The sequence below is a fragment of the Pseudophryne corroboree genome, unplaced genomic scaffold (genome assembly GCF_028390025.1).
Source record: "Pseudophryne corroboree isolate aPseCor3 unplaced genomic scaffold, aPseCor3.hap2 scaffold_526, whole genome shotgun sequence".
In the NCBI taxonomy this organism is placed as follows: domain Eukaryota; kingdom Metazoa; phylum Chordata; class Amphibia; order Anura; family Myobatrachidae; genus Pseudophryne; species Pseudophryne corroboree.
The window spans coordinates 338404-361799 of NW_026970128.1; the positions used below are offsets into that span (position 1 = coordinate 338404).

The 23396-nt window shown below is 39.0% G+C and overlaps 1 non-coding gene and 1 pseudogene across 1 annotated transcript; one reads left to right on the plus strand and one right to left on the minus strand.

The window, feature by feature from the left end:
- Window positions 1–7229: 7229 nt before the first annotated feature.
- Window positions 7230–7408, plus strand: LOC135031694 (U1 spliceosomal RNA; annotated as a pseudogene).
- Window positions 7409–10660: 3252 nt separating this feature from the next.
- Window positions 10661–10823, minus strand: LOC135031751 (U1 spliceosomal RNA). The gene has a single exon (XR_010227396.1). It is a non-coding gene; the product is annotated as a U1 spliceosomal RNA (small nuclear RNA).
- Window positions 10824–23396: the final 12573 nt, after the last annotated feature.

The following is a 23396-nucleotide window of genomic DNA, read 5'->3' on the forward strand; positions in this document are numbered from 1 at the left end:
TCTCTATAGCGGACTTCCTTGTCTGCTGTACTTGGACCTCCTGGTCTGTTATGCGACCTCCTGGTCTGACCTCCTGGTCTGTTACAGTATGACCTCCTGGTCTGCTACACTCTAATGCTCAAATTTTATGTTTAACCAGAGATGCCTCCCTAGCCACCACGTATGTCACTTACACGTATGTACTTCACGAGAACTCGATGATTTCTGTGGTTCAATCCCCAAAATTGTAAAAACAAACACTCACTCACCACATACACACTTTTGTTTCTATTTCTATTTCTGCGCAGAAATTTTTCTTTAGACCAGATGTGTTGTAAATTTGGAGAAGGATCTGTTAATTTAAATTTCGGATTTAAAATAGATTTGCGCTATTTATCGCCTGTTGCGCTATTTATCGCTTGTTGCGCTATTTATCGCCTGTTGCGATATTTATCGCTTATTGCGCTATTTATCGCTTATTGTGCTATTTAAAAATCAACACTATCGTGTGATTTATGTTACGAGGGCGTACCCAGACGCTCCGTTGCATAATTTACGCTGCGTGCGTCGGCCTTTGCGTACGCGAGTCTCAGCCTTTTGTTAGAGACACGTGTATACAAAACCAATGTCCACCGTAACACAACTAACACGTTTTATCAATGTAGATGATCCTCAGTCGTCTACCGTGCAACACACCAATCTCTCCTTTTACCTTTAGGTAGAGCTGCGTGTGTGCTTTACACTTTATCCCTTAACGCATTACTTTTACACTTTAACTATGAAATAGCGACAAATCTCTCTTAGCACGTTTTATCAATTATAAAATGGCAAACAGGAGAGTGATATATGAAAATACATGAATGAAAAAGAAATGCAGATATGCGTGTGTGCGTACGCAAGATAGAAATAAACAGTTTTAAAAGACACTAGTGTGTTGTTCTTACCTCCGGTTCCCGGATTCCTTCAGCACCCTTTACTAAGCGAAACAGACGCTTATCCCGTCAGCACTGCGAAGAATATGATCTCCCGCCCTTTGCTGATGGATAATGTCTGCTGAAATTACCTAGCAGAGATATGTGAAGGACAGGACGAGCCGCCAATTGATAAAGCTAAATATTTATCTTATTTAAAACCCTTTGTGAGGTCTAAGAACACTGTACGCTATTTGCGTATGGAGTACCGTAAGGGTACGCTCGTTGCGTAACAATCGCTTAGCCGTGGTCGAGACGCTCAAGCGTCACGTTCGCTCACGGCCAAGAGATCACAGGCAGGCACGCTATTGGCTGCTGACTAACGTAATGGTTCGCTATAGCGTAACGGACGCTGTATCGGGAGCGGGCTGCTCAAGCGATACAGACGCTCACGAGAATACGCTGTTGGTATCGGGCACACTTATAGGTGAGCGACTACCGTAATGCTACGCTATCAGCGTAGCGGACGCTCGAGACCACGAGGAGATCACGAGCGGCGCCGACGCTCACAATGTTAAACCTTTATGTCTAAACCACAAACAATGTAATTTGCTGTAAAACCTTAGTGTAGAGATAGGGTGTAAATGCAACACTGTATAACCTTATTAACTCAAAAGCTGTTCGAGCGTCACCGACGCTCTGAGAATACTTAACACTATAAGAAATACACAAATACCGTGCTTAGGGTCCAACGCCTAATATATATATTATGAATGTTATACTTGCAAAAGAATTAATACAATACAAGTCATACACTACAATATAACATAGACTAACTAACCAGGTAACTACACAGTAAATACAATACAAGTACGTTTAAGAGAAAATGAGAGAAAGAGAAGAGAGAGAGAGAAAGATATGGCCCATAATAACAAGAAAAGACAATATGATTACGGAGAAAACTTACGCACAAAGGAAACGATCGCATGCGCCTCTGGACATCCAGCTCCCGATTTTCAGCAATGATAACCGATGAAGAGTGAGTGCTGGATGTGATCGGCCTGTCTATTTATGCCCCACACACAATACAATTCAATGGTCCCTACAATCTCATTGTTCATTGGACACAGGAATTCGTCTTCGCATTATAACAAAAGGTCATAGGTTGATTCATACAGGTGGGCTGTGACTATTTCCAACAGCTCAGGTGGGAGGGAAACTGGGTTTCCCGCCGCATGGATAAGTAAGTGCAAATACAGTAAATGTTCATAAACTTCTTATGTCCATAACTATTCGCACGAGCGATTGATCCGCTTCAAACCAACACCGGAATATTGCTAATTAAATACTCTTCCGATGGATACTAAACACCACTGTATTACTCCTGTCTGACCCTTCGTATCAAACAATGAGGGATCTCTCTGTCCAGGAACATACTACATTAACTAAACTTTCAGAATCTATCAAAGGGACCATAATCTACAAAATGCATTATATGGTGAAAATATGTAACGAAAGAGTCGCCCGCTAGACGCACACAATCTCTACCGTAAATGCGCATACCGTGCGCCTGCGGGTGCCCGCAACAGCGAGTATGCGCACGCACGGGAGAGCGCACGCATGCGCAGCAGGGACACATATGAGGTGCAAATATGGCAGTGTGCATCGTGATATTTTTCTGACTTTGACAGCTTACATGATTCTCCGCCCAGCGAAGAATTCTGGTGGCTTCCGCCATCGCCACTCTGCTCCTTGTGCCGCCTTGGCGGTTTACATGAACTAGTGCGGTGACGTTGTCTGACTGGATCAGAACTGGTTGGTCGCGAAGTAAGGTCTCCGCTTGACATAGGGCGTTGTATATGGCCCTTAGCTCCAGGATGTTGATGTGAAGACAAGTCTCCTGACTTGACCAAAGACCTTGGAAATTTCTTCCCTGTGTGGCTGCTCCCCAACCTCGGAGGCTCGCGTTCGTGGTCACCAGGATCCAGTCCTGAATGCCGAACCTGCGGCCCTCTAGAAGGTGAGCACTCTGCAGCCACCACAGGAGAGATACCCTGGCCCTGGGGGACAGGGTGATCAACTGATGAATCTGTAGATGTGACCCGGACCACTTGTCCAGTAGGTCCCATTGCAAGATCCTCGCATGGAACCTGCCGAAGGGAATGGCCTCGTATGATGCCACCATCATTCCCAGGACTCGAGTGCAGTGATGCACTGACACCTGTTTTGGTTTCAATAGGTTCCTGACCAGAGTCATGAGTTCCTGGGCCTCTTCTATCGGAAGATAAACCCTTTTCTGGTCCGTATCCAGAATAATGCCCAAGCAAAGTCAGACGAGTCGTAGGAACCAACTGCGACTTCGGGATATTGAGAATCCAGCCGTGTTGCTGTAACACCTTCAGTGAAAGTTATACGCTGTTCAGCAACTGCTCTCTTGATCTCGCTTTTATGAGGAGATCGTTCAAGTACGGGATAATTGTGACACCTTGCTTTCGCAGGAGCACCATAATTTCCGTCATTACCTTGGTGAAAATTCTCGGAGAAAATTCTGGAGAGACCAAACGGCAACGTCTGAAATTGGTAATGACAATACTGTACCGCAAATCTTAGGTACGCCTGATGAGGTGGATAAATGAGTACATGAAGGTATGCATCCTTTATGTCCAGAGATATCATAAAATCCCCCCCTTCTAGGCTGGCGATGACCGCTCTTAGCGATTCCATCTTGAACTTGAACCTTTTCAAGTATAGGTTCAGGGATTTTAAATTTAATATGGGTCTGACCAAACCGTCCGGTTTTGGGACTACAAACAGGGTCGAATAATTTCCATTTCCTTGTTGAAGCAGGGGAACCTTGACCACCACCTGTTGAAGATACAATTTGTGAATTGCATTTAACACTATCTCCCTTTCCTGGGGAGAAGATGGTAGGGCCGATTTGAAAAACCGGCGAGGAGGCACCTCTTCGAATTTCAGCTTGTAACCCTGAGAAACAATTTCTATTGCCTAGGGATCCACCTGCGAATGAACCCAGATGTGGCTGAAAACTCGAAGACGTGCCCCCAACTGGGCGGACTCCTTTAGCGGAGCCCCAGCGTCATGCGGTGGATTTTGTAGAGGCCGGGGAGGACTTCTGTTCCTGGGAACTAGCTGTGTTGTGCAGCTTCTTCCCTCTGCCCTTACCTCTGGCAAGAAAGGACACACCTCGTACTTTCTTGTTTCTCTGTGATCGAAAGGACTGCATTTGATAATGTGGTGCTTTCTTAGGCTGTGAGGGAATATAAGGCAAAAAATTTGATTTACCAGCTGTAGCTGTGGAGACTAGGTCCGAGAGACCTTCCCCAAACAATTCCTCACCCCTGTAAGGTAAAACCTCCATATACCTTTTTGAGTCGGCATCACCTGTCCATTGCCGGGTCCATAGGACTCGTCTAGCAGAAATTGACATAGCGTTTATTCTAGAACCCAGTAGACTAATGTCACTTTGAGCATCTCTTATATATAGGACAGCATCTTTTATATGCCCTATGGTCAATAACATAGCATCCTTATCTAGGGTCTCAATCTCTGCTGATAAGGTATCTGTCCATGCTGCCACCGCGCTACAACCCCGGCCGACGCAATTGCCGGTCTGAGTAAGGTACCAGAATGTGTGTAAATGGACTTTAGGGTAACCTCCTGCTTGCGGTCAGCATGGTCCCTGATGGTAGCCGTATCCTGGGATGGCAGCGCTACCTTTTTGGATAAGCGTGTCAATGCTTTATCCACTCTAGGGGAGGATTCCCACCGTATCCTGTCCATTGGCGGGAAAGGATACGCCATAAGAATCCTTTTGGGAATCTGCAGCTTTTTGTCTGGAGATTCCCAAGCTTTTTCACATAATTCGTTCAACTCATGTGAGGGGGGAAAGGTTATCTCAGGTTTCTTTCCCTTATAGATGTGTACCCTCGTGTCAGGGACAGGGGACTCTGTGATGTGCAAAACATCTTTTATTGCAATAATCATATATCGAATACATTTAGCCAATTTTGGCTGTAACTTTGCATCATCGTAGTCGACACTGGAGTCAGAATCCGTGTCGGTATCTGTGTCAACTATTTGGGATAGTGGGCGCTTTTGAGACCCCGAAGGTCCCTGCGACATAGGGACAGGCATGGGTTGACTCCCTGACTGTTCCCTAGCTTCAGCTTTGTCTAATCTCTTGTGTAATAAGTTTACATTAGCACTTAAAACATTTCACATATCCATTCAGTCAGGTGTCGGCGTTGTCGATGGAGACACCACATTAATTTGCTCCTGCTCCTCTCTAGGAGAGCCTTCTACCTCAGACATGTCGACACACGTGTACCGACACACCATACACTCAGGGAATCCTCTTATCTGAGGACAGTTCCCCAACAAGGCCCTTTGGAGAGACAGAGAGAGAGAGTATGCCAGCACACACCCCAGCGCTATATGACCCAGGAAAAAAACACAATAATTTTATGTTTACCCAGTAGCGCTGTATTTCCATATATATATGCGCCTAATTATGTGCCCCCCTCTTCTTTAAGACCCTCTTTCTACCGTGGTATAAGCAGGGGAGAGTCCGTGGAGCTTCCCCTCAGCGGTGCTGTGGAGAAAATGGTGCTGGTGAGTGCTGAGGGAGAAGCACCACCCCCTCAGCGACGGGCTTCTGTCCCGCTCAAATATAGTAAAAAAATGGCGGGGGCTCTTATATATATATATACAGTGCCTAGCTGCATATATATTTATTTTGCCAAAGAGAGGTCTATATTGCTGCCCAGGGCGTCCCCCCTGAGCCCTTCACCCTTACACTGACTGCCGTGTGTGAGGTGTATGGGAGCAATGGAGCACAGCTTTACTGCTGTGCGTTACCTCAGTGAAGATCATGAAGTCTTCCGCCGCCTCTGAAGTCTTCTTTTCTTCTCATACTCACCCGGCTTCTATCTTCCGGCTCTGCGAGGGGGACGGCGGCGCGGCTCTGGGACGGACGGCGAGGGTGAGACCTGCGTACCGATCCCTCTGGAGCTAATGCTGTACAGTAGCCTAAGAAGCAGAGCCTATCAACTCACAGAAGTAGGTGTGCATCTCTCCCCTCCGCCCCTCGATGCAGGGAGTCTGTTGCCAGCAGGCTCCCTGAAAATAAAAAAATCTAACAAATATACTTTCTGTCAGGAAACTCAGGAGAGCTCCCTGAAAAGCACCCAGTCTCCTCTGGGCACAGTAGTAAACTGAGGTCTGGAGGAGGGGCATAGAGGGAGGAGCCAGTGCACACCCAGATCTAAAGTCTTTCTTTAAGTGCCCATGTCTCCTGCGGAGCCCGTCTATCCCCCATGGTCCTTACGGAGTCCCCAGCATCCTCTAGGACGTAAGAGAAAAATTATGCTGGCAGAAAAATCCAATTGAGTGATTAAACAGCTCCAGAGCTGCTCTGTAAGGCAAGTAAAAGGGTGTGGGCCCTGCAGCACTACCTGTAGTTTGCATTGTGCATTGGAAGCCTAGTTTGCTGTCTGTTTCCACTTCTTTTTTCTTGAGCCCCTCCCGTCTATACCCTTGTGCACTATCCTGACTTCTCCTCCCGTCTGCTTACTTTGTGCCTTCCAATGCACAATGCAAACTACAGGTAGTGCTGCAGGGCCCACACCCTTTTACTTGCCTTACAGAGCAGCTCTTGAGCTGTTACAGTGCCCAGCTGCTGCAAGAAATCAGCGTGAATGCTTCAGGGGCTGGGGCATGGCCAACATGAGCCCCACACCGAAGGAGGGTGGGGGTGTTTAATGCGAACTAGGGGTCTCGCACAATGCGAACTACAGGTAGTGCTGCAGGGCCCACACCCTTTTACTTGCCTTACAGAGCAGCTCTGGAGCTGTTACAGTGCCCAGCTGCTGCAAGAAATCAGCTTGAATGCTTCAGGGGCTGGGGCATAGCCAACATGAGCCCCACACCGACGGAGGGTGGAGGTGTTTAATGCAAACTAGGGGTCATCCAAGTGCCGCAAAAGGCCGCCATGCCCTGCACGCCCCTTTTCTCTTTTCATATGCAGACGAGGGTTGAAGCCAACTTTGACCCACTGCTTGGATGACATCGCCATATGCAAATCCATCTGCTGCAGGCCTTCCCCCAGGAATGCTTGCACTAGTTGTTGCATTTGGTTTGTTGTTTGGGGGTGCTTCAGTATTAGGCAGCCTTCTGCCCTCCCATGTTCATCTGAAAATATGTGTTCTCCCTGCAGTTGTTGTCCCCAGATGAGAGTTCCCTTGTGCTGCCTCAGTTGAATCTCCTTTACTTGACAGAGATGTGCCTGAGCAGCGGCCCTCCCCAGCCCTATCCCAAATCATACTTATTTTGCATAGGAGATACCATGGTCATGAAGACTGTTCTCCCAGGGTGCGGTTCATTCATTGCATTCTGGGTATGCTGACCCCTGTGATTTCCCCAAATGTGGGAAACTCGACTGCATTATCTAATGCGAACTAGGGGTCATCCAAGCACCGCAAAAGGCCGCCATGCCCTGCATACCCCTTTTCTCTTTTCATAAGCAGACGAGGTTTGAAGCCAACTTTGACCCACTGCTTGGATGACATCACTTGCTGCCTTTCCAATGAAGCAAGTTTAATTTAATAATAGTTGAAAAACCATCCCTACAAAGGTGTTAATCAGATACTTGGCTTTGTGGACACTTTTCAGAGCACAAATTTGTTAGCATAAAAATAAAGCCAGATAATGAAGAGCTGTTTAATCACTCAATTGGATTTTTCTGCCAGCATATTTCTTTTTCTCTGCAACCCACTGCTAAATTGTGCTTCGTGGCTGTTTTTTTTATAAAATCACTTAATCAAATCTAACTCTGATTACATCAGAGAAGGCCAGGTACCCTACACCATAAGAGGTGGTTTGAAATTTTTACTTGTCTACTTAAAGATCACCAAAATCTGATAACGAGGTCAATTACGTCCCTAGGTGGGATTGAACCACCAACCTTTTGGTTAACAACTGAACACGCTAACTGTTTGCGCCTCAGAGACACTTTGCAAAAGTACATACTGACAAAGGTTAATAAGCATTCATCTAGAACGTTTCCTAGAAAAACTTTAAAAAGTCAATAATCTGGAGAGTTTTTGTAAGATGTTCCTTCCATCAACCAATGAAGAAACACATTGGTACTTTCCCATGATGAGTGAGTGCTTCAGGATCTCTTGCACTTACATGTGCAGCAAAGGACTACAATGGAAGCATGCTGGGCCTATAACCCAGAGGTAGGCAGATTGCAACTGTCCTCTGCTATATGCATTTTTTTTGTTAATTAAAGTAATCCAAAACTGGGATTGATATTTTGGCTCTTTTATTTTAACTTAAAGTACAATAACTTTTACTGTTTTAATTTGTTTTAATAATATATTGACAGTATTGTTTTCTTTCAAAAATCCACTTAATTTTCTTTACCCTATTATTAAAATGGTAATTGACAAAAACAAACTACATTGTCACCAGAAGAGCAATACAAAATGTACAAGTGATATATTAAAATCATCTTTTCAGCTTGAATTTCAATGATGCATTGAGGTAACGATTTTGTGAGAAACATCTTCACCCTTAAATAAAGATTTTCTTAATTCCCTACCTGTGTGCTAATTAGATATCACCTTGTTTTCACATTAAACAGACTTTCACATGAGAAAGCAGCAAGGATGCAGTGGCGTTAATGTTTCCTGGTGTCAACCTGTATTATTTCAGTAGACATTGAAATGAGGATGCATCTTGCTGCCTTTCCAATGAAGCAAGTTTAATTTAGTAATAGGTTAAAAACCATCCCTACAAAGGTGTTAATCAGAGACTTGGCTTTGTGGACACTTTTCAGAGAACAAATTTGTTAGCATAAAAATAAAGCCAGAAAATGAAGAGCTGTTTAATCACTCAATTGGATTTTTCTGCCAGCATTTTTCTTTTTCTCTGCAACCCACTGCTAAATTGTGCTTCCTAGCTGTTTTTTTTATAAAATCACTTAATCAAATCTAACTCTGATTACATCAGAGAAGGCCAGGTACCCTACACCATAAGAGGGGGTTTGAAATTTTGACTTGTCTACTTAAAGATCACCGAAATCTGATAACAAGGTCAATTACGTCCCTGGGTGGGATTGAACCACCAACCTTTTGGTTAATAGCCTTATACACTAACTGATTGCGCCACAGCGACACTTTTCAAAAGTACATACTGACAAAGGCTAATAAGCATTCATCTAGAACGTTTCCTAGAAACATTTTAAAAAGTCAATAATGTGGAGAGTTTTTGTAAGATGTTTCTTCCATCAACCAATGAAGAAACACATTGGTACTTTCCTATGATATGTGAGTGCTTCAGGATCTCTTGCACTTACATGTGCAGCAGAGTACTGTAATGGAAGCATGCTGGGTCCATAACCCAGAGGTAGGCAGATTGAAACTATCCTCTGCTATATGCATTGTTTTTATTAATTAAAGTAATCCAAAACTGGGATTGATATTTTTGCTCTTTTATTTTTACTTAAAGTACAATAACTTTTACCATTTTAATTTGTTTTAATAGTATATTGACAGTATTGTTTTCTTTCAAAAATCCAATTAATTTTCTTTACCCGATTATTAAAATGGTAATTGACAAAAACAATCTACATTGTCACCAGAAGAGCAGTACAAAATGTACAAGTGATATATTAAAATCATCTTTCCAGCTTGAATTTCAATGATGCCTTGGTGCAACAATTTTGTGAGAAACATCTTCACCCATAAAGAAAGATTTTCTTAATTCCTTACCTGTGTGCTGATTAGATATCACCTTGTTTTCACATTAAACAGACTTCCCCATGAGGAAGCAGCAAGGATGCAGTGACGTTTATGTTTCCTGGTGTCAACCTGTATTATTTCAGTAGACATTGAAATGAGGATGCATCTTGCTGCCTTTCCAATGAAGCAAGTTTAATTCAGTAATAGGTGAAAAACCATTCCTACAAAGGTGTTAATCAGAGACTTGGCTTTGTGGACACTTTTCAGAGAGCAAATTTGTTAGCATAAACATAAAATCAGAAAATGAAGAGCTGTTTAATCACTCAATTGGACTTTTCTGCCAGCATAATTTTTTTTCTCTGCAACCCACTGCTAAATTGTGCTTCCTAGCTGTTTTTTATAAAATCACTTAATCAAATCTAATTCTGATTACATCAGAGAAGGCCGGGTACCCTACACCATAAGAGGGGGTTTGAAATTTTGACTTGTCTACTTAAAGATCACCAAAATCTGATAACAAGGTCTATTACGTCCCTGGGTGGGATTGAATCACCAACCTTTAGGTTAATAGCCATACACACTAACTGATTGCGCCACAGCGACACTTCGCAAAAGTACATACTGACAAAGGCTAATAAGCATTCATCTAGAACGTTTCCTAGAAAAACTTTAAAAAGTCAATAATCTGGAGAATTTTTGTAAGAAACACATTGGTACATTCCCATGATGAGTGAGTGCTTCAGGATCTCTTGCACTTACATGGGCTATTAACCAAAAGGTTCCCACCCAGTGATGTAATTGACCTTGTGATCAGATTTTGGTGATCTTTAAGTAGACAAGTCAAAATTTCAAACCCCCTCTTATGGTGTAGGGTACCTGGCCTTCTCTGACGTAATCAGAGTTAGATTTAATTAAGGTGCACAAGGGCATAGAAGGGAGCGGTTTAAGAAAAGAGAAGTGGAAACAGACAGCAAACTAGGCTGGAGAGAGACCTGAGACAAAGAGATCTGAATTATACGAGAGCCGACCAGGGGAAACACAAATTATGCAGTCAAGTTTCCCACATTTGGGGAAATCGCAGGAGCAGCACACCCAGATTGCAATGGGTGAGCCTTTCCCTGGGAGAAGCACCTTCCTGATCATAGTATCTCACCTGGCAGGTAAGTAGGAGTTGGGCTAGTGCTGGGGAGGGTCGCTGCTCGGGTACCCCCCTGTCAAGTGAAGGAGATCCAACTGAGGCAGCACAAGGGAACTCTCGAAAGAAGAACAAGGCTAGAGGAAGATCTGAGACAAAGAAATCTGACTTTTACCAGAGCTGACCAGAGGAAAGCACAAACACAGTACCCCACTACCACCAGGAAACATTAACGCCACTGCATCCTTGCTGCTTTCTCATGTGGAAGTCTATTTAATGTGAAAACAAGGTGATATCTAATTAGCACACAGAAAAGAAAATTAAGTGAATTTTTGAAAGAAAACAATACTGTCAATATACTATTAAAACAAATTAAAATGGTAAAAGTTATTGTACTTTAAGTAAAAATAAAAGAGCAAAAATATCAATCCCAGTTTTGGATTACTTTAATTAACAAAAAAAATGCATATAGCAGAGGATAGTTTCAATCTTTCTACCTCTGGGTTATGGGCCCAGCATGCTTCCATTGCAGTACTCTGCTGCACATGTAAGTGCAAGAGATCCTGAAGCACTCACTCATCATGGGAAAGTACCAATGTGTTTCTTCATTGGTTGATGGCAGAAACATCTTACAAAAACACTCCAGATTATTGACTTTTTAAAGTTTTTCTAGGAAACGTTCTAGATGATTGTTTATTAGCCTTTGTCAGTATGTAATTTTGCAAAGTGTCGCTGTGGCGCAATCAGTTAGTGTGTATGGCTATTAACCAAAAGGTTGGTGGTTCAATCCCACCCAGGGATGTAATTGACTTTGTTATCAGATTTTGGTGATCTTTAAGTAGACAAGTCAAAATTTCAAACCCCCTGTTATGGTGTTAGGTATTTAGACTTCTCTGATGTAATCAGAGTTAGATTTGATTCAGTGATTTTATAAAAACAGCTAGGAAGCACAATTTAGCAGTGGGTTGCAAAGAAAAAGAAATATGCTGGCAAAAAAAATCCAATTGAGTGATTAAACAGCTCTTGGATGGTTTTTCACCTATTACTAAATTAAACTTGCTTCATTGGAAAGGCAGCAAGATGCATCCTCATTTCAATATCTACTGAAATAATACAGGTTGACACCAGGAAACATTAACGCCACTGCATCCTTGCTGCTTTCTCATGTGGAAGTCTGTTTAATGTGAAAACAAGGTGATATCTAATTAGCACACAGGTAAGGAATTAAGAAAATCTTTATTAAAGGGTGAAGATGTTTCTCACAAAATCGTTGCCCCAATGCATCATTGAAATTCAAGCTGGAAAGATGATTTTAATATATCACTTGTACATTTTGTATTGCTCTTCTGGTGACAATGTAGTTTGTTTTTGTCAATTACCATTTTAATAATCGGGTAAAGAAAATTAATTGGATTTTTGAAAGAAAACAATACTGTCAATATACTATTAAAACAAATTAAAATGGTAAAAGTTATTGTACTTTAAGTAAAAATAAAAGAGCAAAAATATCAATCCCAGTTTTGGATTACTTTAATTAACAAAAAAAAATGCATATAGCAGAGGATAGTTTCAATCTGCCTACCTCTGGGTTATGGACCCAGCATGCTTCCATTACAGTACTCTGCTGCACATGTAAGTGCAAGAGGTCCTGAAGCACTCACTTATCATGGGAAAGTTCCAATGTGTTTCTTTATTGGTTGATGGAAGAAACATCTTACAAAAACTCTCCACATTATTGACTTTTTAAAATGTTTCTAGGAAACGTTCTAGATGAATGCTTATTAGCATTTGTCAGTATGTACTTTTGCAAAGTGTCGCTGTGGCGCAATCAGTCTGTGTGTATGGTTATTAACTAAAAGGTTGGTGGTTCAATCCCACCCAGGGACGTAATTGACCTTGTTATCAGATTTTGGTGATCTTTAAGTAGACAAGTCAAAATTTCAAACCCCCTTTTATGGTGTAGGGTACCTGGCCTTCTCTGATGTAATCAGAGTTAGATTTGATTCAGTGATTTTATAAAAACAGCTAGGAAGCACAATTTAGCAGTGAGTTGCAGAGAAAAAGAAATATGCTGGCAAAAAAATCCAATTGAGTGATTAAACAGCTCTTCATTTTCTGGCTTTATTTTTATGCTAACAAATTTGTTCTCTGAAAAGTGTCCACAAAGCCAAGTCTCTGATTAACACCTTTGTAGGGATGGTTTTTCACCTATTACTAAATTAAACTTGCTTCATTGGAAAGGCAGCAAGATGCATCCTCATTTCAATATCTACTGAAATAATACAGGTTGACACCAGGAAACATTAACGCCACTGCATCCTTGCTGCTTTCTCATGTGGAAGTCTGTTTAATGTGAAAACAAGGTGATATCTAATTAGCACACAGGTAAGGAATTAAGAAAATCTTTATTAAAGGGTGAAGATGTTTCTCACAAAATCGTTGCCCCAATGCATCATTGAAATTCAAGCTGGAAAGATGATTTTAATATATCACTTGTACATTTTGTATTGCTCTTCTGGTGACAATGTAGTTTGTTTTTGTCAATTACCATTTTAATAATCGGGTAAAGAAAATTAATTGGATTTTTGAAAGAAAACAATACTGTCAATATACTATTAAAACAAATTAAAATGGTAAAAGTTATTGTACTTTAAGTAAAAATAAAAGAGCAAAAATATCAATCCCAGTTTTGGATTACTTTAATTAACAAAAAAAAATGCATATAGCAGAGGATAGTTTCAATCTGCCTACCTCTGGGTTATGGACCCAGCATGCTTCCATTACAGTACTCTGCTGCACATGTAAGTGCAAGAGGTCCTGAAGCACTCACTTATCATGGGAAAGTTCCAATGTGTTTCTTTATTGGTTGATGGAAGAAACATCTTACAAAAACTCTCCACATTATTGACTTTTTAAAATGTTTCTAGGAAACGTTCTAGATGAATGCTTATTAGCATTTGTCAGTATGTACTTTTGCAAAGTGTCGCTGTGGCGCAATCAGTCTGTGTGTATGGTTATTAACTAAAAGGTTGGTGGTTCAATCCCACCCAGGGACGTAATTGACCTTGTTATCAGATTTTGGTGATCTTTAAGTAGACAAGTCAAAATTTCAAACCCCCTTTTATGGTGTAGGGTACCTGGCCTTCTCTGATGTAATCAGAGTTAGATTTGATTCAGTGATTTTATAAAAACAGCTAGGAAGCACAATTTAGCAGTGAGTTGCAGAGAAAAAGAAATATGCTGGCAAAAAAATCCAATTGAGTGATTAAACAGCTCTTCATTTTCTGGCTTTATTTTTATGCTAACAAATTTGTTCTCTGAAAAGTGTCCACAAAGCCAAGTCTCTGATTAACACCTTTGTAGGGATGGTTTTTCACCTATTACTAAATTAAACTTGCTTCATTGGAAAGGCAGCAAGATGCATCCTCATTTCAATGTCTACTGAAATAATACAGGTTGACACCAGGAAACATTAACGCCACTGCATCCTTGCTGCTTTCGCATGTGGAAGTCTGTTTAATGTGAAAACAAGGTGATATCTAATTAGCACACAGGTAAGGAATTAAGAAAATCTTTATTTAAGGGTGAAGATGTTTCTCACAAAATCGTTGCCCCAATGCATCATTGAAATTCAAGCTGGAAAGATGATTTTAATATATCACTTGTACATTTTGTATTGCTCTTCTGGTGACAATGTAGTTTGTTTTTGTCAATTACCATTATAAAAATAGGGTAAAGAAAATTAAGTGGATTTTTGAAAGAAAACAATACTGTCAATATACTATTAAAACAAATTAAAATGGTAAAAGTTATTGTACTTTAAAGTAAAAATAAAAGAGCAAAAATATCAATCCCAGTTTTGGATTACTTTAATTAACAATAAAAAATGCATATAGCAGAGGATAGTTTCAATCTGCCTACCTCTGGGTTATGGGCCCAGCATGTTTCCAATGCAGTACTCTGCTGCACATGTAAGTGCAAGAGATCCTGAAGCACTCACTCATCATGGGAAAGTACCAATGTGTTTCTTCGTTGGTTGATGGAAGAAACATCTTACAAAAACTCTCCAGATTATTGACTTTTTAAAGTTTTTCTAGGAATCGTTCTAGATGAATGCTTATTAGCCTTTGTCAGTATGAAAGTTTGCAAAGTGTCTCTGTGGCGCAATCGGTTAGTGTGTTTGGTTATTAATCAAAGGGTTGGTGGTTCAATCCCACCCAGGGATGTAATTGACCTTATTATCAGATTTTGGTGATCTTTAAGTAGACTAGTCAAAATTTCAAACCCCCTCTTATGGTGTAGGGTACCTGGCCTTCTCTGATGTAATCAGAGTTAGATTTGATTAAGTGATTTTATAAAAAAACAGCTAGGAAGCACAATTTAGCAGTGGGTTGCAGAGAAAAAGAAATATGCTGGCAGAAAAATCCAATTGAGTGATTAAACTGCTCTTCATTTTCTGGCTTTATTTTTATGCTAACTAATTTGTTCTCTGAAAAGTGTCCACAAAGCCAAGTGTCTGATTAACATCTTTGTAGGGATGGTTTTTCACCTATTACTAAATTAAACTTGCTTCATTGGAAAGGCAGCAAGATGCATCCTCATTTCAATATCTACGGAAATAATACAGGTTGACACCAGGAAACATTAACGCCACTGCATCTTTGCTGTTTTCTCATGTGGAAGTCTGTTTAATGTGAAAACAAGGTGATATCTAATTAGCACACAGGTAAGGAATTAAGAAAATCTTTATTTAAGGGTGAAGATGTTTCTCACAAAATCGTTGCCCCAATGCATCATTGAAATTCAAGCTGGTAAGATGATTTTAATATATCACTTGTACATTTTGTATTGCTCTTCTGGTGACAATGTAGTTTGTTTTTGTCAATTACCATTTTAATAATCGGGTAAAGAAAATTAATTGGATTTTTGAAAGAAAACAATACTGTCAATATACTATTAAAACAAATTAAAATGGTAAAAGTTATTGTACTTTAAGTAAAAATAAAAGAGCACAAATATCAATCCCAGTTTTGGATTACTTTAATTAACAAAAAAAATGCATATAGCAGAGGATAGTTTCAATCTGCCTACCTCTGGGTTATGGACCCAGCATGCTTCCATTACAGTACTCTGCTGCACATGTAAGTGCAAGAGATCCTGAAGCACTCACTCATCATGGGAAAGTACCAATGTGTTTCTTCATTGGTTGATGGAAGAAACATCTTACAAAAACTCTCCAGATTATTGACTATTTAAAGTTTTTATAGGAAACGTTCTAGATGAATGCTTATTAGCCTTTGTCAGTAAGTACTTTTGCAAAGTGTCGCTGTGGCGCAATCAGTTAGTGTGTATGGCTATTAACCAAAAGGTTGGTGGTTCAACCCCACCCAGGGACGTAATTGACCTTGTTATCAGATTTTGTTGATCTTTAAGTAGACAAGTCAAAATTTCGAAAACCCCTGTTATGGTGTAGGGCAGGCATTCCCAACCGCGGTCCTCAAGGCACACCAACAGTGCAGGTTTTAGTGATATCCAGGCTTCAGCACAGATGGTTAAATCAAAATAACTGAGGTACTAATTAAGTCACCTGTGTTCAAGCCTGGATTTCACTAAAACCAGGACTGTTAGTGTGCCTTGAGGACCGTGGTTGGGAAACACTGGTGTAGGGTACCTGGCCTTCTCTGATGTAATCAGAGTTAGATTTGATTCGGTGATTTTATAAAAACAGCTAGGAAGCACAATTTAGCAGTGGGTTGCAGAGAAAAAGAAATATGCTGGCAAAAAAATCCAATTGAGTGATTAAACAGCTCTTCATTTTCTGGCTTTATTTTTATGCTAACAAATTTGTTCTCTGAAAAGTGTCCACAAAGCCAAGTATCTGATTAACATCTTTGTAGGGATGGTTTTTCACCTATTACTAAATTAAACTTGCTTCATTGGAAAGGCAGCAAGATGCATCCTCATTTCAATATCTACTGAAATAATACAGGTTGACACCAGGAAACATTAACGCCACTGCATCCTTGCTGCTTTCTCATGTGGAAGTCTGTTTAATGTGAAAACAAGGTGATATCTAATTAGCACACAGGTAAGGAATTAAGAAAATCTTTATTTAAGGGTGAAGATTTTTCTCACAAAATCGTTGCCCCAATGCATCATTGAAATTCAAGCTGGAAAGATGATTTTAATATATCACTTGTACATTTTGTATTGCTCTTCTGGTGACAATGTAGTTTGCTTTTGTCAATTACCATTTTAATAATCGGGTAAAGAAAATTAATTGGATTTTTGAAAGAAAACAATACTGTCAATATACTATTAAAACAAATTAAAATGGTAAAAGTTATTGTACTTTAAGTAAAAATAAAAGAGCAAAAATATCAATCCCAGTTTTGGATTACTTTAATTAACAAAAAAAATGCATATAGCAGAGGATAGTTTCAATCTGCCTACCTCTGGGTTATGGACCCAGCATGCTTCCATTACAGTACTCTGCTGCACATGTAAGTGCAAGAGATCCTGAAGCACTCACTCATCATGGGAAAGTACCAATGTGTTTCTTCATTGGTTGATGGAAGAAACATCTTACAAAAACTCTCCACATTATTGACTTTTTAAAATGTTTCTAGGAATCGTTCTAGATGAATGCTTATTAGTCTTTGTCAGTATGTACTTTTGCAAAGTGTCGCTGTGGCGCAATCAGTTAGTGTGTAAGGCTATTAACCAAAAGGTTGGTGGTTCAATCCCACCCAGGGACTTAATTGACCTTGTTATCAGATTTTGGTGATCTTTAAGTAGACAAGTCAAAATTTCAAACCCCCTGTTATGGTGTAGGGTACCTGGCCTTCTCTGATGTAATCAGAGTTAGATTTGATTTAGTGATTTTATAAAAACAGCTAGGAAGCACAATTTAGCAGTGAGTTGCAGAGAAAAAGAAATATGCTGGCAAAAAAATCCAATTGAGTGATTAAACAGCTCTTCATTTTCTGGCTTTATTTTTATGCTAACAAATTTGTTCTCTGAAAAGTGTCCACAAAGCCAAGTCTCTGATTAACATCTTTGTAGGGATGGTTTTTCACCTATTACTAAATTAAACTTGCTTCATTGGAAAGGCAGCAAGATGCATCCTCATTTCAATGTCTACTGAAATAATACAGGTTGACACCAGGAAACATTAACGCCACTGCATCCTTGCTGCTTTCGCATGTGGAAGTCTGTTTAATGTGAAAACAAGGTGATATCTAATTAGCACACAGGTAAGGAATTAAGAAAATCTTTATTTAAGGGTGAAGGTGTTTCTCACAAAATCGTTGCCCCAATGCATCATTGAAATTCAAGCTGGAAAGATGATTTTAATATATCACTTGTACATTTTGTATTGCTCTTCTGGTGACAATGTAGTTTGTTTTTGTCAATTACCATTATAATAATAGGGTAAAGAAAATTAAGTGGATTTTTGAAAGAAAACAATACTGTCAATATACTATTAAAACAAATTAAAATGGTAAAAGTTATTGTACTTTAAGTAAAAATAAAAGAGCAAAAATATCAATCCCAGTTTTGGATTACTTTAATTAACAATAAAAAATGCATATAGCAGAGGATAGTTTCAATCTGCCTACCTCTGGGTTATGGGCCCAGCATGCTTTCATTGCAGTACTCTGCTGCACATGTAAGTGCAAGAGATCCTGAAGCACTCACTCATCATGCGAAAGTACCAATGTGTTTCTTCATTGGTTGCTGGAAGAAACATCTTACAAAAACTCTCCAGATTATTGATTTTTTAAAGTTTTTCTAGGAAACGTTCTAGATGAATGCTTATTAGTCTTTGTCAGTATGTACTTTTTGCAAAGTGTCTCTGTGGCGCAATCGGTTAGTGTGTTCAGCTATTAATCAAAAGGTTGGTGGTTCAATCCCTCCCAGGGACATAATTGACCTTGTGATCAGATTTTGGTGATATTTAAGTAGACAAGTCAAAATTGCAAACCCCCTGTTATGGTGTAGGGTACCTGGCCTTCTCTGATGTAATCAGGGTTAGATTTGATTAAGTGATTTTATTAAAAAACAGCTAGGAAGCACAATTTAGCAGTGGGTTGCAGAGAAAAAGAATAATGCTGGCAGAAAAATCCAATTGAGTGATTAAACAGCTCTTCATATTCTGGCTTTATTTTTATGATAACAAATTTGTTCTCTGAAAAGTGTCCACAAAGCCAAATATCTGATTAACATCTTTGTAGGGATGGTTTTTCACCTATTACTAAATTAAACTTGCTTCATTGGAAAGGCAGCAAGATGCATCCTCATTTCAATATCTACGGAAATAATACAGGTTGACACCAGGAAACATTAACGCCACTGCATCTTTACTGTTTTCTCATGTGGAAGTCTGTTTAATGTGAAAACAAGGTGATATCTAATTAGCACACAGGTAAGGAATTAAGAAAATCTTTATTTAAGGGTGAAGATGTTTCTCACAAAATCGTTGCCCCAATGCATCATTGAAATTCAAGCTGGAAAGATGATTTTAATATATCACTTGTACATTTTGTATTGCTCTTCTGGTGACAATGTAGTTTGTTTTTGTCAATTACCATTTTAATAATCGGGTAAAGAAAATTAAGTGGATTTTTGAAAGAAAACAATACTGTCAATATACTATTAAAACAAATTAAAATGGTAAAAGTTATTGTACTTTAAGTAAAAATAAAAGAGCAAAAATATCAATCCCAGTTTTGGATTACGTTAATTAACAAAAAAAAAATGCATATAGCAGAGGATAGTTTCAATCTGCCTACCTCTGGGTTATGGACCCAGCATGCTTCCATTACAGTACTCTGCTGCACATGTAAGTGCAGAAGATCCTGAAGCACTCACTCATCATGGGAAAGTACCAATGTGTTTCTTCATTGGTTGATGGAAGAAACATCTTACAAAAACTCTCCACATTATTGACTTTTTAAAATGTTTCTAGGAATCGTTCTAGATGAATGCTTATTAGCCTTTGTCAGTATGTACTTTTGCAAAGTGTCGCTGTGGCGCAATCAGTTAGTGTGTAAGGCTATTAACCAAAAGGTTGGTGGTTCAATCCCACCCAGGGACTTAATTGACCTTGTTATCAGATTTTGGTGATCTTTAAGTAGACAAGTCAAAATTTCAAACCCCCTGTTATGGTGTAGGCTACCTGGCCTTCTCTGATGTAGTTAGATTTGATTCAGTGATTTTATAAAAACAGCTAGGAAGCACAATTTAGCAGTGGGTTGCAGAGAAAAAGAAATATGCTGGCAGAAAAATCCAATTGAGTGATTAAACAGCTCTTCATTTTCTGGCTTTATTTTTATGCTAACTAATTTGTTCTCTGAAAAGTGTCCACAAAGCCAAGTATCTGATTAACATATTTGTAGGGATGGTTTTTCATCTATTACTAAATTAAACTTGCTTCATTGGAAAGGCAGCAAGATGCATCCTCATTTCAATATCTACTGAAATAATACAGGTTGACACCAGGAAACATTAACGCCACTGCATCCTTGCTGCTTTCTCATGTGGAAGTCTGTTTAATGTGAAAACAAGGTGATATCTAATTAGCACACAGGTAAGGAATTAAGAAAATCTTTATTTAAGGGTGAAGATGTTTCTCACATAATCGTTGCCCCAATGCATCATTGAAATTCAAGCTGGAAAGATGATTTTAATGTATCACTTGTACATTTTGTATTGCTCTTCTGGTGACAATGTAGTTTGTTTTTGTCAATTACCATTTTAATAATAGGGTAAAGAAAATTAAGTGGATTTTTGAAAGAAAACAATACTGTCAATATACTATTAAAACAAATTAAAATGGTAAAAGTTATTGTACTTTAAGTAAAAATAAAAGCTAAAATATCAATCCCAGTTTTGGATTACTTTAATGAACAAAAAAAAATGCATATAGCAAAGGATAGTTTCAATCTGCCTACCTCTGGGTTATGGGCCCAGCATGCTTCCATTGCAGTACTCTGCTGCACATTTAAGTGCAAGAGATCCTGAAGCACTCACTCATCATGCGAAAGTACCAATGTGTTTCTTCATTGGTTGCTGGAAGAAACATCTTACAAAAACTCTCCAGATTATTGACTTTTTAAAGTTTTTCTAGGAAACGTTCTAGATGAATGCTTATTAGTCTTTGTCAGTATGGACTTTTTGCAAAGTGTCTCTGTGGCGCAATCTGTTAGTGTGTTCAGCTATTAATCAAAAGGTTGGTGGTTCAATCCCACCCAGGGACGTAATTGACCTTGTGATCAGATTTTGGTGATATTTAAGTAGACAAGTCAAAATTGCAAACCCTCTCTTATGGTGTAGGGTACCTGGCCTTCTCTGATGTAATCAGAGTTAGATTTGATTAAGTGATTTTATAAAAAAAACAGCTAGGAAGCACAATTTAGCAGTGGGTTGCAGAGAAAAAGAAAAATGCTGGCAGAAAAATCCAATTGAGTGATTAAACAGCTCTTCATTTTCTGGCTTTATTTTTATGATAACAAATTTGTTCTCTGAAAAGTGTCCACAAAGCCAAGTATCTGATTAACATCTTTGTAGGGATGGTTTTTCACCTATTACTAAATTAAACTTGCTTCATTGGAAAGGCAGCAAGATGCATCCTCATTTCAATATCTACGGAAATAATACAGGTTGACACCAGGAAACATTAACGCCACTGCATCTTTGCTGTTTTCTCATGTGGAAGTCTGTTTAATGTGAAAACAAGGTGATATCTAATTAGCACACAGGTAAGGAATTAAGAAAATCTTTATTTAAGGGTGAAGATGTTTCTCACAAAATCGTTGCCCCAATGCATCATTGAAATTCAAGCTGGAAAGATGATTTTAATATATCACTTGTACATTTTGTATTGCTCTTCTGGTGACAATGTAGTTTGTTTTTGTCAATTACCATTTTAAAAATCGGGTAAAGAAAATTAATTGGATTTTTGAAAGAAAACAATACTGTCAATATACTATTAAAACAAATTAAAATGGTAAAAGTTATTGTACTTTAAGTAAAAATAAAAGCTAAAATATCAATCCCAGTTTTGGATTACTTTAATGAACAAAAAAAAAATGCATATAGCAAAGGATAGTTTCAATCTGCCTACCTCTGGGTTATGGGCCCAGCATGCTTCCAGTGCAGTACTCTGCTGCACATGTAAGTGCAAGAGATCCTGAAGCACTCACTCATCATGCGAAAGTACCAATGTGTTTCTTCATTGGTTGCTGGAAGAAACATCTTACAAAAACTCTCCAGATTATTGACTTTTTAAAGTTTTTCTAGGAAACGTTCTAGATGAATGCTTATTAGTCTTTGTCAGTATGTACTTTTTGCAAAGTGTCTCTGTGGCGCAATCGGTTAGTGTGTTCAGCTATTAATCAGAAGGTTGGTGGTTCAATCCCACCCAGGGACGTAATTGACATTGTGATCAGATTTTGGTAATATTTAAGTAGACAAGTCAAAATTGCAAAACCCCTCTTATGGTGTAGGGTACCTGGCCTTCTCTGATGTAATCAGAGTTAGATTTGATTAAGTGATTTTATAAAAAAAACAGCTAGGAAGCACAATTTAGCAGTGGGTTGCAGAGAAAAAGAAAAATGCTGGCAGAAAAATCCAATTGAGTGATTAAACAGCTCTTCATTTTCTGGCTTTATTTTTATGATAACAAATTTGTTCTCTGAAAAGTGTCCACAAAGCCAAGTATCTGATTAACATCTTTGTAGGGATGGTTTTTCACCTATTACTAAATTAAACTTGCTTCATTGGAAAGGCAGCAAGATGCATCCTCATTTCAATATCTACGGAAATAATACAGGTTGACACCAGGAAACATTAACGCCACTGCATCTTTGCTGTTTTCTCATGTGGAAGTCTGTTTAATGTGAAAACAAAGTGATATCTAATTAGCACACAGGTAAGGAATTAAGAAAATCTTTATTTAAGGGTGAAGATGTTTCTCACAAAATCGTTGCCCCAATGCATCATTGAAATTCAAGCTGGAAAGATGATTTTAATATATCACTTGTACATTTTGTATTGCTCTTCTGGTGACAATGTAGTTTGTTTTTGTCAATTACCATTTTAATAATCGGGTAAAGAAAATTAATTGGATTTTTGAAAGAAAACAATACTGTCAATATACTATTAAAACAAATTAAAATGGTAAAAGTTATTGTACTTTAAGTAAAAATAAAAGAGCAAAAATATCAATCCCAGTTTTGGATTACTTTAATTAACAAAAAAAAAATGCATATAGCAGAGGATAGTTTCAATCTGCCTACCTCTGGGTTATGGACCCAGCATGCTTTCATAACAGTACTCTGCTGCACATGTAAATGCAAGAGATCCTGAAGCACTCACTCATCATGGGAAAGTACCAATGTGTTTCTTCATTGGTTGATGGAAGAAACATCTTACAAAAACTCTCCAGATTATTGACTATTTAAAGTTTTTATAGGAAACGTTCTAGATGAATGCTTATTAGCCTTTGTCAGTATGTACTTTTGCAAAGTGTCGCTGTGGCGCAATCAGTTAGTGTGTACAGCTATTAACCAAAAGGTTGGTGGTTCAATCCCACCCAGGGAC